This window comes from Lagenorhynchus albirostris, chromosome 2 (assembly GCF_949774975.1).
Source record: "Lagenorhynchus albirostris chromosome 2, mLagAlb1.1, whole genome shotgun sequence".
Lineage (NCBI taxonomy): Eukaryota > Metazoa > Chordata > Mammalia > Artiodactyla > Delphinidae > Lagenorhynchus > Lagenorhynchus albirostris.
In genome coordinates, this window is record NC_083096.1 from 185,989,955 (window position 1) to 186,005,914 (window position 15,960).

General features: G+C 57.3%; 1 protein-coding gene across 5 annotated transcripts in view; it reads left to right on the plus strand.

The window, feature by feature from the left end:
• The first annotated feature begins 10,384 nt into the window (after positions 1-10,384).
• C2H1orf159 (chromosome 2 C1orf159 homolog) overlaps positions 10,385-15,960 on the plus strand; it is a 28,536-nt gene continuing 22,960 nt past the window's right edge. Inside the window, exon 1 of one of the 5 annotated variants that reach the window (XM_060141781.1) lies at positions 10,385-10,438. The gene's annotated coding sequence lies outside the window, so the exon portion shown is untranslated. Of the gene's footprint in view, positions 10,439-10,562; positions 11,098-15,960 lie in introns of those variants that run through there. The other 4 variants (XM_060141778.1, XM_060141788.1, XM_060141780.1 and 1 more) reach the window with 4 other exon arrangements.

Consider the following 15,960-nt stretch of genomic DNA (forward strand, 5'->3'; position numbering starts at 1 on the left):
TTGGTGTTGCTCCCCGGGGACACTGGGACCACGCTGCAGGCCAACACTCCAGGGTGGCCGGAGAGAGGGGCTTTCCCCAGTCAGAACTGTGGGGCCTCCCCGGCCCCCCTGGCCTGTGTCCCCCTCCTCCCCTCCCACCGCCCCCCTTGCTGTCCATCCTCACCAGCTGCACGCGTGTGCTCATGCCCCGGGGGCTGAGGGGCCCTGCCAGGATCTGCCACGGCCATGCTTCACATTTCTGCCTGGGACCCTGGGGCTCTCTTTCAGCTGGCGGCCAGCCCTTGACTGGGACAAGGCCCATCACTCCCTGGATGGCTCAGCTCTATGTGGACCGGGCTCTGTGGTGTGTGGCCCCTCTATGCACCTGACCGCAGGCCCAGCGCCCAGAGAGCAGAGGGGAACAGGGTCTGCCTGGGTGGCACCTGCACCTGCCCAGGAGATTCCTGGGGGTCGGTGAGGGGACCGAGGCTAGACCGAGGACACAGCCCCCGCCCAGCTTCTCCCTCCAGGGCACCCCGAGGGCCTGGGCAGGAGGTGTCCTGGCTGGAATCCAGGCGGAAGCCAGCTCTGGGCCCAGCCCTGCCCACGCTGCCGCTGTGGTCGGGAGAGACAGGCCACAGCCCCCTTCCTGGCCTTCGAGCCTGCCCGGCTGAGGCCCCTGCAGGACACGCCATACCCACCATGGCCCCTCCACGGTGAGCAAGGGCTGGAGGTGGTGCCGTCAGGAGCGGCCTGCAGCAGTCCCACTGCTGTACCCGAGCTCCGGGGCAAGGGCACCGTTCCACCCCCAGGCTGGGAGCTCTGCGACCTTCGGGCGTGTCTCCAGGCCTCGGCCCCCGCAGGGTACAGGCGCTTCCGGTCCCACTACTGGGGCCTCAGTACACTGCGGCCGGGCACTGGGACACGTCCTGTGCGGGCTGCCCACGCCCCCTGCACTGGGGATGGACGTCCAAAGCCCTTCAAGCGTGGCCTCCTGCTGGGTGGGGCGTTGCTGTGGAGTGGCCCGAAGTCCCCAAGGTGCAGCCAGCTCGCCTCCCACGGCCCGGGCCCCCACGCCGATGACCCCTCTCCTCCCCGCCAGCCGGCCACTGCGGTTTACTCCTGTGCCTCTGCGGCTGTGAGAACCTTCCGTGGCCTTCGTCCCAGTGAGCCCTTAATTGCCAGATAAATATTTGCCCAGGGCGGGGCTTGGTGCTCAGGGTTAAGTGTTACATGGGCTGAAAGGCGGAGGCCCCCGTGGCCGCCCTGGAGGGCCCGGGGGGCGTGGGGATGCTGGCCCGGCCGCGTTCCCAGCCACCCTGTCCAGAGGGGAAGGCAGAGCTGACCCTGGCCCGGGGCAAAGGCCAGCCCAGGGACCGAGGAGGACAGAGGCAGGGGAAATCCTGGGAATGCGAGGTGCAAGGGAAGGCTCTGTCCACCCAGAGGTCAGCCAGGACGTGGCTGGTCCTGAGCAACGGGGGACGAGGCAGGAAAAGGCACTTCCAGACCAACCCCGCGTCAGTCAGGTGCTGCTGCGTAACAGGTGGCCCCAGCACGGTGCCTGGAAACAGCAGCGTCTCTGCCTTTCTGTGGCTGGGAACCCAGAGTGGCTGGTGTGGCACAAGGCTCCACGGGGAGGGTCCCGCAGCTGTCTGCGAGGGTGGCCGCAGCCGCCTGATGACCAGCCCTGGACGTGCCGCCTCCCTCTTCCTCACACTGCGTCCACTGAGCAGTGAGTCGGGAGTCGGAGGGGAGGGCTGCTCGGGGCCGTGGGATCCCGGGGCACTGGTCAGGATCAGTGCATTTTGTTTGTGTCCTGGAAGCCACTTGTCCCTTGTGGGCGTTTGTTGTTTTTGCTGATGGACTGGCGGTTGGTCGGTTAAGACTATAAAGTGGGAGGAGTTTTGAAAAGATACACATTTGGAGTCAACCTAACTCCTAGGAACGCCAGGCCACGCGCAGCCGGCCCTGCGGCGGTTCCTGCCATCCTGGGAATCGTGGGGACACGTGTCCTCCACCAGGCTTTCCAAGCATTCAATCTGCTTTTCACGGGCACATGTGTGCACTCATCTTATGCGTTTGTCACTCTTTGCAGCAGCTCCGACGCAGTCCCAAGTCCCCACAGCAAGCCAGGGTCTGGGCTGATTTAGTGTCAGCTTGGCTGGGCCACGGGGAGCCCAGGTATGCGTCCAGACCTCGTCCCAGGCGTTTTTCCATGAGATTAACACAAATCGGTGGGCAGAGGAAAGCAGATGGCCCTCCTGTGAGGGTGGGCCTTGTCTGATATGTCAAGGGCCTGAATGGAACAAGGAGGCCGGTCCTCCCCACTAAGGGGATGCCTCCAGCCTCTGGCCCAGAGCGACCCCGCGCTCTCGGGGCCTCCAGCTGGCCGACTGCACACCCCGGGGCTCTCGGCCTCCATGCCCGCCCTCATAATGAATCTCTGTCTGTCCACGTGCGTCTGTCTGTCCACCTGCTCGTCTCTTTCTGGAGACCCTGACTCGCGTGTCTGGGTGAATGGGTGGCTGTGGCCACGCGGGCTTCGGTGGGTGGGGGCAGCCTGGGTGTGGGTCAGGGAGGAGGTGTGCCACTGGGGGTCCCAGCGTCCAGGCCCAGGAACCGACCGGGACCCTCCCATGGCGAGGGCGAGGGGCTGTGTGATCGGATGGAAGGGGGGGGTCTGAGGTCTGAGATGAGGTACAGGAACACGGCTGCAGGGGAAGGAACAGCCCCTCCAAGTCCCAGGGACGACACAGAAAATGAGGGCGGGGACCTGTGTGCTGGGCAGGCCTGAGAGCCCTGAGTTTGCTGAGGCTGTCCCAGCGCTGCTCCCAGTTTTGGGGACCCCAGGCAGCCATGGGTGGGGGGTCTTCGGGTTCCTGGAACGGGGAGGCACTGGGTGGCGCTGGTCGAGGCGGGGTCCCCTTCTTCTCCCCCAGGGAACGGGGCTTCAGTGCCAGCCCAGGAGCACACCCACACACACATTTCTGCGCCTCCAGGAAAGGGTCCAGGCCCAGGCTGGCTCCCTGCCATCCGAGGGCCTGGGGCAGCTGAGGCGCTGGCCGCCGCCTGCTGCACAAGGACGCCACCTGCAGGCTGGCTTGGGAACGCGCCATCCCCAGGGCCCCAGCCAGGGATGGTTGAGCCCCAGAGACAGCCAGACCCAGGTCATCCCAGCCCAGCTCAGAGGTTTGCTAACGACAAGCAGGGGACTGGCCTCCCTGCTGGGCTGTGTCCCTGGAGCTCTGAGAAGATTCCAGCAAAGGTTAAACGTGCTCTTGGTCTTTCAGCCGTGAGCGAGGTGCACGTGGGGTCCAGAGGTCCGCTTGGCAAGCACGGCGTCCCGGAAGCCGGCACCCCCAAGGTGCTGTCCCCACCCAGCCCTTCACCAGGTGACCGGTGACTACACAGTCCCCAGGCGGTGAGGACCCTGGAATGTAAGCTCCGGGTGGAGTGTCTGGGCACCCGGCACGGCTTCCTGCTGCTCTTCAGATGACAGCCCCACCCAAAGGTCTGCGTGACATTTGCAGGCAGCCCACAACCCGGGGAAACCGGCCAGGTTGGGGAGGGCCGGGCGGGGGTTAGGGTTGTAAAGAGCAATTAAGGCCGCCTTCTAATTGCGGGCAATGAATTAGCCGATGATTGACCTCCCCCAGCATAAGGAAGAGTTTATGCTTGAAAGAGCATAAGAGCTTGGGAAGCTCTGCTTGGGAAGAGCTAAGGACCTTCACCTGCTCTTCCCTGGGCTGTGCAGGTGCCCAGCGGGCGTGGGGAGTGGGGGACAGGCCCGGGGGGCTCCGTGGGGCTGGGGGTCCTGAGCCTGCCCATGCCCGCCCAGGTCACATCACCTTCTGAGTACCTGCAGAGAACACTCTCTTACCGTGGGGGCGGGGGAGGGCAGCCCCCAAGGAACCCAGTGCAGAGCGGATAATTGCCTGCCCCGCCCTTCCAGGAGCGGGAAGCAGTGGGAGGCGAGCCTGGACACGCCTGCTCCCTGGGCGCCCGGGGTACCTCCTTCCTGGGTTGACGCAACAGAAATGCCCACAGGCGCTCTGGGCGACCCTGGCACAGCCAGAGGGTCCCCCCTTTCTGCAGCGGCAGGATGTGGAGGGGCTGGGAACCCTTTGTCTGAGCAGCCATCTTACAGGAAAAGCTGAGCATGAGAAAGGCCACCGGCTTTCAGGAGACGGGACAGAAACAAAGACCCTGAGACGGCCAAGTCCAGACGGGGGCAGAGAATCTACCCCGTTTCCCTGACGGGAACATCTTCCCAAAACCGTGGCGTTGCTCACCGTGTGCTTAGTTGTCATCTGGTCCCATGTGTGATCCCGGGAACACCCCACAGTCAGGTGCAGAGTGGCCCCCGCAGGAGCCTTCCAGCTGCCCCCACCCACTGTCGTCTGTTCTCCACCTCCATAACTCTGTCATTTCAGGAATAAGGGTGCTTTTGAGACTGGCTCTTTTTCACCCAGCCAATGCCCGCAGCCCCCCTGGTGCAGGTGGTGCCCCACAGCTGGCTGACCTGCTCTGCCACCTGGGACACCTGGGTGGTTGCCAGGTTTGGGTTTTACAAACAAAGCCGCTGTGGACATCAGTTTTCGTCTCTCTGGAATAAATGCCCAGGAGTGCCACTGCCAGCATATGCGGTAGGTGATGTTCAGTTTATGAGAAACTGTCAGACAGCCTCCCAGGGCCTGTTCCCTTTCACCCCCCACCAGCAATGCAACAGTGATCCGGGTCCTCTGCAGCCTTGACAGCACTCGGTGTTGTCACTATTTTTAATTTTAGCCATTCTGATGGGTGAGTGGTGGTACCTCATGTGGTTTTTTGTTTTTTGTGTTTTTTTTTGCGGTACACGGGCCTCTCACTGTTGTGGCCTCTCCCGCTGCGGAGCACAGGCTCCGGACGTGCAGGCTCAGCGGCCATGGCTCACGGGCCCAGCCGCTCCGCGGCATGTGGGATCCTCCCGGACCGGGGCACGAACCCATGTCCCCTGCATCTGCAGGCGGACTCCCAACCGCTGCGCCACCAGGGAAGGGAAGCCCCTCACATGGTTTTAACTTGCGTTTCCCTGATGGCAAATGATGCTGAGCATCTTTACATCCGCTTACCTGCCATCTGTAGACCTTGTTCAATGAAATGTCCCTTCATGTCTCTTGCCCACCTTCTAATATTTTAAACTATTTACAAAGGTAACATATTCTATTTGTTTTTCTTTGTTTTTGGCCTCGCCACTTGGCTTGTGGGATCTTAGCTCCCCGGCCAGGTACTGAAGCTGGGCCCCGGGCAGTGAAAATGCTGAGTCCTAACCACTGGACTGCTCGGGAATTCCCGACATTCTATTTCCTTTTCAACTTTATCTGAATCAACAAAATCCTCCAGATACCTGGAGGTATATAACTGCGAGATACCTATCTTAATTAAACTTATTGCAGGTTATTCCAAAACTTCTCTGAAATTTTCAACACTTACTTATATCAGTTTAGTAGGATTTCATCTTAAAGCAACAAGTGTAAATAATGTCCTCCCCTGAACGATGATTTGGTGGCAAAGCTCACCATCTCAACAGGAGATGCACGACAAACACGAAACATGTACTGATTCCACTTCAACACACAAAAGTATCAGCGCCTGACTTTTTGTTTCTCCTAGCCCTCCCCACAGTGAATCAACCCCCCCACCCTCAGCTGGGAAATCCCCACTCAGGGAAAGTCTGCACACAGGCCCAGGCGGAAACCTCGACCGCGGAGATTTCTGCGGGACGCTGACTCACTCCAGGCGCTGACCCTGGCAGGTTTTGCTGGCAGCCGGCCTGCTTCCCACGTTGCTCCCTGTGGCCTGAAGGGGGCCTCCCCCCACGGGACTGCTCTAAGGGATTTGGCATTTCTGTGGTCCTTAAGACAGTAAATTTATTTTCCATCTTAGCCTGGAAATTCTTCAACCGGATGGGCTCCTAAGAGACGTCCTCATACTCCCCACCAACCTGATGGAACTGGGGCTGTGCAGCTCTTGGGGATCCTCAGAAGGCCCCAGAACAGCTCTCTCAGCCTCGTCTGGACCATACGGGGCCACCGCCCAGCAGCCACTCACCTGACACAGACTCTTCCTCATGTCCATGACGTGTCCCGCCCCTGCCCCCCACTGCTCCCCACGCCTTGCCAGGCCTCTCCCTGCCCTTGGAGGGGGCCAGGTAAGCCCCTGCCCGCCTTACAGAGCAGGGGCTGGCACTCAGGGAGCTGGCTGAGCCCTGACACTCCACACCACTGACGACATGGCCCTGGATGCCACTGCCGGGAGACAGGCCTGTGCGGGGGGGCGCTGGGGGCGAGTCCAACACGGCGCTGCCCAGAGCAAACACCTGACAGCTAACACTGGAAGCTGACCCAGGAAGCCAGCATAACTTTCACGTGTATTGCTGGGGAGGCGGGGAACCACAACACACACTCAGAGGGCTGTTTTCTCTGAGGAGCAGGAACTGGGAGTTTGGAAGGAAAGGGTGGAGCTGGAGATAAAAACAAAAACAGAAACAGACTTCTGCTCGTAGCCAGATGGCATCACTGGGCCGATCACCCCTCCCCCAACCAGCTAAAACCCAGGCAAGATCCAGGAGACGACCGCCCACAAGGTATTGGACATCGGGTGACCAAGGACAGTGACCCCCAAGATGCAGGGCCCAGGGCCCCCCGAATCAGGAGATGGAGCTGATGGCCCAGAGGGCCCAGTGCGGCTGGAGTGCCCAGGACGGAGCCGCAGAGGGGCAGGCAGGGTGGGCAGGCGCAGGCGAGCACACGTGCACACTCGGACCCGCGGGGGCTGCGAGGGCTCTCAGATGGGCTGGCCTCAGGAGTGAGGAACAGTGAATGCTGCCCAGAATCTCCTCACAAAGCTCAAAAGAAAGATCCAAAAGGGTCAAACTCTTTCCAAGTAACTTTTGCGCATCCCAGAACAAAGCTCAAATACTGATGGAATACAAAATGCCCAGCACCAAGGTCAGTTCACATCTGGCAACCAGCCGAAGATCGCCAAAGCCTGCTCACACATAAGTAGATAACTTCGCTAAAGAAATTGAAATGATGGTTAAAAACCTTCTCACAAAGAGAATTCCAGGCCCAGATGGCTTCACTGGTAAAAAGTCTACCACACATTTAAGGAAGAGTCAAGACCAATTCTCTGCTACTTGGTCCGGAAAATTCAAGAGGAGGCTAACCCTAACCCTTCTATGAGGCCAACATGACCCTGATAACAAACAAAGGCCTTACAGGAAAACCACAGGCCGGTGTCCCTTGCAACATAGATGCAAAAATTCTTAGCAAATTAATTCTTAGCTTGGAGAACCTTAGCAAATTGACACAGCAATATATAGAAAGGGTAACATATCATGACCAGATGGAACATAAGGTTGGTTTAACATTAGAGAATCAATGTAATTCACCACATGAACGGACTCTTCTCAATAGATTTTCTTTTTTGCGGTACGCGGGCCTCTCACTGTTGTGGCCTCTCCCGTTGCGGGGCACAGGCTCCGGACGCGCAGGCTCAGCAGCCATGGCTCACGGGCCCAGCGGCTCCGCGGCACGTGGGATCTTCCCGGACCGGGGCACAAACCCGTGTCCCCTGCATCGGCAGGCGGACTCTCAACCACTGCGCCACCAGGGAAGCCCTCTCAACAGATTTTTAAAAAAGCTTTTGACAAAACCCAACATCCATTCCCGGTTAAAAACAAAACCAAAACCAAACAAACAGAAAAACCAAGTAGAAGTAGAAGAAACTTCCTCAGCTTAGTGAGATGGGGGTTCCCTGTGGGCCCACGGGTGTGAAGTATGGATGACACTTCCAAGCAGAGGTGTCGAGGGGACAGCGGGTTACAGGAGCCTTCAAGAAACTCCTACAAGGAAAGATAAAAGTTGCAGATCATTTTATTGTTCATTTCAGAAACTTTAGGGGGAAAAAATGTAAACACGAGGCTTTCAATGGACCCCACGAAAAGATGCCTCAGATCCCTCGCCTTGCTGTGCCCCCGGCCTGGGGACCCTCGCCCGATCCGAAGCAAGCATCCTCCCCACCGCACGCCCGCCCTGACCCAGACTCCAGCCGCCGATGCGGACTCTGCAGGGAGCCAGTCGAGAACGCACGTGCTTTGTCCGTCTGCAGGCTTCTTTGGCGGCATTTTCAGGAAACCCACATTTGACAGGACTGAGAATCGCCGGAGCGAGAAGGTCACCCCTTGATAGTAAATGATCTGTTATTAACGGATGGCCTGACCTTAGGGGCACGTGGGGCTGAAGCAGGCGGCGAAGAACACTGTTTCCCCTGCCTTCAGAAAACCACCAAGAAAGTGGAAGTGGACTGAAGTCCAACGGAGCAATGATTCTGCAACAGGCGCAGCGGGCGGGTGCGGGGCCCCTAGGCGGCAGAGATGCTGCTCTGCTGCCCAAGGATGTTTCTCAAACATCCCAGTGCAGGAACCGTGCAGGTTCCTCCCGACCGCACGGGCCCACGAGAGCTGTCACATTCCCAGGCACAATTTCGTCCTTGAGAGACTTTAACATCGCCATCAAGAGTCACACCATTGGGCTTCCCTGGTGGCGCAGTGGTTAAGAATCCGCCTGCCAATGCATGGGACACGGGTTCGAGCCCTGGTCCAGGAAGATCCCACATGCCGCGGAGCAACTAAGCCGGTGTGCCACAACTACTGAGCCTGCGCTCTACAGCCCGTGAGCCACAACTAGTGAAGCCTGCACGCCTAGAGTCCCCCCCCCCCACCGCCACATCTCTGACAGACAGAAAAGCAGTGCCACGAGATCGCTCTTGGAGCCGACATCAGCTCCTCCCACGGAGGCCCCCGAGGGCCACCCTGGGATCAAGCCCCCGCCTCCAACTAAAGAAACTCAGCTACCGCTGTCCTTGGGAAGAGAAGACACAAATGTGACTTGTCCTTCTGCCCCAGTTCTCTTACTTGGAGAGTAGCCTCACATCGCAAGATGCTTTATTTCTGTTGAAAACTCTGGACATTCAAACTTGGGATGAACGTCCTGAGGCAGCTCCCAAGGGGAAGAGAACCCGTGGAATTCGGGCCGGATGGCCAGCTGGTGCAGAAGCCAACTGGGAGTCCAGGGGCCAGGCGTAGGCTGGTGCCAGCCGTCCTACAGCACTCCGTACACTGTAGACCCTGACCCTAACCTGCCCCGACTCTCACTCCGATGCCCCCACCGAGGCCGACGGGGTCCTGGCCCTTTGATCGCACCCCAAGTGCTGAGAAGCGAGGAGCGTGCAGGACACAGAGCAGAGGCAGAGCCTGAGACCACAAGGCAGACGTCCTCCGGTGTCATCCTGTCGGGACAAACCAGACCGGGACGCCAACAGTCCTGTCACCTAGACCCCATGGTCTTTGGGACTGACTGGGGAGCATTCCCAGCGCCTGGGAGGCACCACAAGGCCACGGGGTGGGAGCTTTCGTGGAAAGAACCACCAGTCCGACCAGCTTCACCAGTTCAAAGAAACCCGAGACCACGCGTCTTTCCCAGCCACCCCTCTTCATACTGAATGAGGAAGTTTGGGAGAGACGCGAAAAGCCCGTGTTACAGGCGTCCATGCGGACTGCAGTCTTCGGCGTGGGTGCCCGTTCCGATGCAGGCCTCTCTGCTCAGGCCCACCGGCCCAGACACTGCTCTCCGAGTAGCCGCCCTTAAGGAAAGTCGGCCCCCGCCCAACGGCACAGAAAGCACGACAAGGGGGGTGGTCGGTCTTACTCTCTTTTCTCCAAGCTCCTCGTCATAGCCTTCCCCAGAGGCAGCCTTGGTGCGGACCAGGCCCCGGGGATCCCACGTACCCCGACCCCACCCCGTGAGAAGGGCTCCGCCTGAGGTCCCGAAAGTGGCAGAGCTGGGCGAGGGGCAGTCCAGGAACAGCGTCCTTCCTGGGGAACCGCGCACAGAGGATGCAAACCCCACAGAGGCCTTTTCCCGGCCCCCCCGTCCACCGCGCCCGAGCGCGGGCCGGGCCCCCGGGCGCCGGGAGCCCCCAGGCCGATTCCAGAGGCGCAGCCGGAACCCTGTTCGCAGCGCGGCGCCGCCCTCCGGGACGCGGCTGTGTAACCCCGTGCTGTCTCCGGAATCGCTGCCCCGCCGGACACCGACGGGCAGCCTCGCCGACCGTCCACGAACAGCTGTCCGCCCGGCCAGCACAGGCCTCCCGTCGCTTCCGCTGCCCTATTCAGGGCCCTAGACTACACTTCCCAGGCCGCTCCGCGCGCGCTTGCAGATGTCGCGAGAACCCCGGCCTGGCACCTACATGGCGAGGGCGGGCTCTCGCGTGGACCGCCGGGAGGTGTAGTTTTGGGCTGGGAGCCACGCTCCCTGGTACCCAGGCTCGGGCTGCAGAGAGACTACAAGTCCCAGGGAGCGCAGCGCGACCGCCTGGAGGGCGGGGGGTACGAAAGAGGAACCCGAAGGGCGCGGGGGTGAGTGAGGGGCCGGGGGCGGGCGCGCGGGGAGAGGGCGGGGGGCTACCCTCGGGGTGCGGACCCCGGGCCGGGCGGTAATGGCGGGGCGGGGCGGAGGGCGCGGGGTCCGGCCGCCCTGCTCCTCCGCGCCCCCCGCCGCCCCGGCCGCGCGGGAGGGCCCGCAGGTGGATGTCGCCCCCACAGTGTCCAGTGTGGTCCAGCAGGGTCTGTGTGCGTCGTCACCAGGACGATTTAATTGACGCTTTAGTTTCGGTTTAATTGAGACCGGGGTTCGGACGCGCGTATCACAGCGTTTCAAGGAGCAGCGTTCGAGCCAACGCAGCTCCTCGGTGCCCGAGCGCCAGGGTGGCCCTTTTGTCCTGTTTGCCGGGCCCCTGCGGGGCCGGGGGCAGAGCTGGGCCCCGTGCTTCTCTGCTCCTCCCCGCGCCTCCGCAGCAGGCTGTGTTAGCCAGAGTCTGAACGGCCACGGTGATCTCAGGAGCTCCTAGAAGGAAATCAAACCTGGGTTTTCCGGAAAGTTTCTCTTCCTGGCTCACGCTCACCCCACCTGGCCCTGGGCGCTCCTCCCAAAGGCGGAGCAGCCGCGGCTCGAGGGTGCTCAGCCCCGCACCCCTAGGGCGCCGCCCGCCCCTCCCTGCATCGCCCTGTGCCTCGAGGTAAGCTGTGACTTGTCGCGTAATTCACTTGAAGAACGACCTCTGGTCACCACAGCACTGGGAATCCCGCGTCCCCAAGGCCAAGGACCCCCCCAGGTGGGCTCCAAGGGTCCAACCGGCAGCTCCGTCTCGGGGCTTTTGAGGCCCCCGAGCCGTAAGTGTCAGCAGCCGGGAGTGTGTCCTTTACGTCGGTCAGATCGTTCACTGCGCTGATCTTCCTTGAGCGTGGGGGGATTTTCAGAATGGGAAGCAGCAGAATGAGAAGGTCCGCGGTTCTCATATTGCCCGTTGGCGCCCTTTGCTCGCCGAGAGGCTGACTGGAGGTACCCGCACGGAGGCTCTGGAGATGCCGCGGGCCCTCCTGCGTTGTGCTCGACGGTGGGAGAAGGAAAGGGCAGCACACGTGAACTGTGAAGTTGGTGACCACCTGCCCCTCACCCCTCTCCAGCCACAGCTGCCCGCAAGGCTGGAAGATCGCGTCCGCCCCCTGCCGTGGTCACCCGGGCAGGGCCTCCTGTCGGAGAGCTGTTTATGTGGTTTTCTGGCCCAGCACCCAACAGCTATTGAGGGACCTGAATAATTCCACCCCCCGCCCCCCACCGTTACCTGACGTGTTACTTGTTCAGAATCACAGTGACTTCTTTGAAACCAGTGCTTCTAAGGATAAATGAGAGTCATGAAAGAACACATGGTACAATTTAAATTCTCACCAAACTTTTCATTACCTCGTAGAAATTTTTGGACCCAATTCCTTAGATTTTTGGCTCCAATAAGATTTTCAAAATAGAAAATGAATTGCATTTATTCAGTTCGTGATTACATATAATCCACATAAGTGAAGTGCATAGGTTCAATTTGCCCAATTTTGACAAATGTATAGCTGTGTAACTTGCACACTGGCATGATAGAGCACATTTCTGTCATCCCTAAAGGTTCCCTCATGTTGTGTCCCCCGAATCCTTGTGTCGAAGCCCCAGCGTGATGTTGTCTGCAGGTGGGGCCTTGGGGAGGTGATCAGGGTGAGGGGGGCCCATGAGGGGATCGGTGCCCTGATAACAAGAGGAAGACAGAGACCCCCCTCCCTGCTCACACACCAGGCAAGGCCAGGAGGACCGTGAGAAGGCGGCCGTCTGCAGGCCAGGAAGGGCCCTCACCAGAGACCGGATCTGCCGGCACCCGGACCTTGGGCCTCCCCGCCCCGGTTCTGTGAGGAACAGTGTCTGTCTAAGCTGCCCTGGGCTGACTGAGACCTCGTAAGCCTTCCCAGCCCTGCCCCCCAGGAGCCGGCATAGTTCTGATTTCTGCCACGTTCCTTCATGGTGCTGTGTTAGACTCCATGGTCTGTGGAGCTCCCTGGCTGTCCGCAGCGCAATGCCTGACCTGGGACGGCACTTGGGTGCGTTCCTGGCATTGTCTTGGGTGATGGGGTCATGCACATTCTTGCACTTGTGTTCTGTGGGCGTGAGACTGCCATGTGAGGCCTGGTGGGCAGGGCGGTGTTCACTAGTGTCTTCCATCTGCATCTCCTTGAGCAGTGATGGTGGGCATGCGTCCGTCTGCGACACCCGCTCGAAGCATCTGATCAAGTTTTTTGCCTTTTTTAATTTTTAAAAACTTTTAAATATTTATTTTTTAAATTTATTTTTGGCTGTGTCTCAGTTGCGGCACATGGGATCTTCCTTGCAGCATGCGGGATCCTCTGCTGTGGCACGTGGGCTTCTCTCTAGTTGTGGCACGCAGGCTCCATGGCACATGGGCTCTGTAGTTGCAGCACACGGGCTTTCTAGTTGTGGTCCATGTGCTCAGTAGTTGCCCCGCACCATGTGGGATCTTAGTTTCCCGACCAGGGATCAAACCCTCTTCCCATGCATTGGAAGGTGAATTCTTAACCACTGGACCACCAGGAAAGCACCCTGCCCTTTTAAAAATTATCAAGTTGTAGAGACTTCCCTGGTGGCACAGTGGTAAAGAACCCGCCTGCCAGTGCAGGGGACATGGGTTCGATCCCTGGTCTGGGAAGATCCCACATGCCGCGGAGCAGCTAAGACCATGTGCCACAACTACTGAGCCTGCGTGCCATAACTACTGAAGCCCACAAGCCTAGAGCCCGTGCTCCTCAAGAGAAGCCACCACAATGAGAAGCCCGCACACCGCAACGAAGAGTAGCCCCCGCTCGTCGCAACTAGAGAAAGCCCACGCGCAGCAACGAAGACCCAATGCAGCCAAAAATAAATGAATAAAACAAAATTATAAAAATTATCAAGTTGTAATTTCCTCTAGGTCTTCTGGATACAAGCCATGTCAGATATATATATATATGTATATATATAGAGAGAGAGTATTACCTCCCATTGTTTGACTTGCCTATTCACATTATTAATAGCGTCTTTTTAAAATTAAACTCTTTTGGAGTGGTTTTAGGTTAACAGAAAGATGCAGACCGAGGCACACTGTGGAAACTAGTACACGACGGTGCTCCGTTACTGTTCCCCACGCTCCAGGCTGCAGGTCACGCGCTGCCCCAGGGTCCTCGTTCTGCCCGGGGTCCCATCTGGGAGGCTACTTTTTCGTGACCTTGACGGTTTTGGGGAGGACCACTCAGGTGTTTTGTAGCGTGTCCCTGATTTGGGCTTTGTCGGCTGTGTTTTCTTCTGGTTAGACAGGGGTTGTGGTTTATGGAAAGAAGACCCCAGAGGTGAGGTGGCGCTCTCGTGACATCACATCAGGGCACCTGACGTCCGCACGACATCACGGGGGCTGTTGGCCTGGTCACCTGGCTCAGGGGGGATCTGCCAAGGAGTGTCACTCCTTGTCCTGTCCTCCCGTCTCTCTGGCAGCCACTCAGAGGGGCAGCCCACCCTCCCGGGGGTGGGAGCGAAGCTCTGGGGAAGACCCACCGTGTGGTCTGGACTCCCGTAAGGAGGATGGACGCGTGGGTGTCGTCTGCACTTTGGTGGGGACGCAGCTCCGCGCTGTCGGTTTGGCTGCCCACCTCGTTCCAGCCTTGGCCGCCAGGACCTTGTCGTTGCCCACCCCTCCCACCCCCCGCCCCTTGTGAGCGCTTCCTTCCTTTCTTGCACTGCCAGCCACGCCAGCTTCCCTTCATCTTGTTGTGTTCCCGCCTCAGCCCTAGAATCACCCAGTTCTCTGGGGAGCGCTGGTTCATTTCATGGGAGAGTGGGATTTAGAAACGAGGACCTGGCAGCGGGTGTGGGCGTTGCTGCTGGGGTGTCCTTGCCTGTAGTCCTCTTAGCAGATAGGTAACTATGTATCTGTTCACCTGTGTGTCTGTAACCTGTAGTCTGTTAGAAAAGTGCTTATATGTAACCTTCTCACTGCCATCACCATCATTTTCTTATTTGTCCCACCCCAGTGTACATAGAAAGCAGTTTCAGAATTGTTCTCCCATATACCTCCCCACTCTGAGAAACAAATTTATCACCTTGGGTGCCATGTTTATATTTGGTTTCTTCTTATCGTTGGTCTTACAGTTCCTAGTCAAAACACTGTCTTCCTGTCCCCTTCAGTGTGTTGGTGTCACACGTTGATACAGTTAGAGTCAGTGGTCACAGTCTGCTTTCCATCCTGCCATCCCTGGCATTCTGGTGGGTGGTGCTGATTTGTTTGCATGTATTAAGTCTACCCTCTGTGATATATCATTCTATGGATTTTGGCAAATGCATGGAGTTTATATCCACCATAATGGTGTATTTTCATGAGCAGAAGTTTTTAATATTGATGAAGTTTAGTTTATCAATTGTGTTTCTTTTTTGGTTCATGCTTTCTGTGTCCTATTTAAAAGTCTTTGCCTAACCAAAAGCCCCTAAGATAGTCTCCTGTAGTTGCTTGTAGAAGGTTTATAGACGCAGTTTTGTGTTTAGCTCCGTGAGCCATCTCTAATTAATTTTTCATGTGATGTGAGTCTAGTAGTTTCACTTTTTATTCCATGTAAGTAACCAGCTGTCCCAGCACCATTTCTTGAAAAAAACTTTCTTTTCTCCATTGAATTGCTTTGGCATCTTATCAAAAATCATTTGACTGTGTTTGTGAGGATCTATTTCTGGGTTCTCTATTCTGTTACATTGGTCTATCTGTTCATCAATCCACACTGTCTTGTGACTTTATAATAAGTCTTCAGGTACGGCAGTGTAAGTCCTCCATGCTTGTGCTTTTATTCTTTTTAATTTTTTTAATTTTAATTTTTTTTACTTTTTGGCCGCATCCCGTGGCATGTGGGGTCTTAGTGCCCCGACCAGGGATCGAACCTGCACCCCCTGCATTGGAAGCTTGGAGTCTTAACCACTGGACCACCAGGGAAGTCCCACTTGTTCTGCTTTTTAAAATTGCTCTGGCTATTCTAGGTTCTTTGTATTTTCATATACATTTCAGAATCAGGTTGTCAGTTCCTCAAAAAAAAAAAACCTGCTATAATTTTGATTGTGATTATCTTAAATATTGGGTCAATTTGGGGAGAAATTAATCTTAGTAATATTGAGTCCTCTAATCCATTCACGTGGATGAGTGGAGATACATATATGCGTGTGTGTTCATGTTGATACATATGTACCATTATTGTATGTCTTTCCGTTATGTGGACCTTGAACAACTCTCAGCAGTTTTATCTTTTTCTGTGTACAGGTCTCACACATCTTTTATTAAGTTTATCCCCACGAACAGACTGTTTTGAGTGCCGTTGTAAATGATATTTATTTAAGTTTCATTTTCCAATTACATGTTGCTAGTATATAGGAATGACAGTGGCTTTTGCATATTGACTTTATATTCTTGTAACATTGCTGACTTCACCTACAAATTAGAGTAGGTTTTTAAGATTTCCTAGGATTTTCCATGTGAACAGCCATG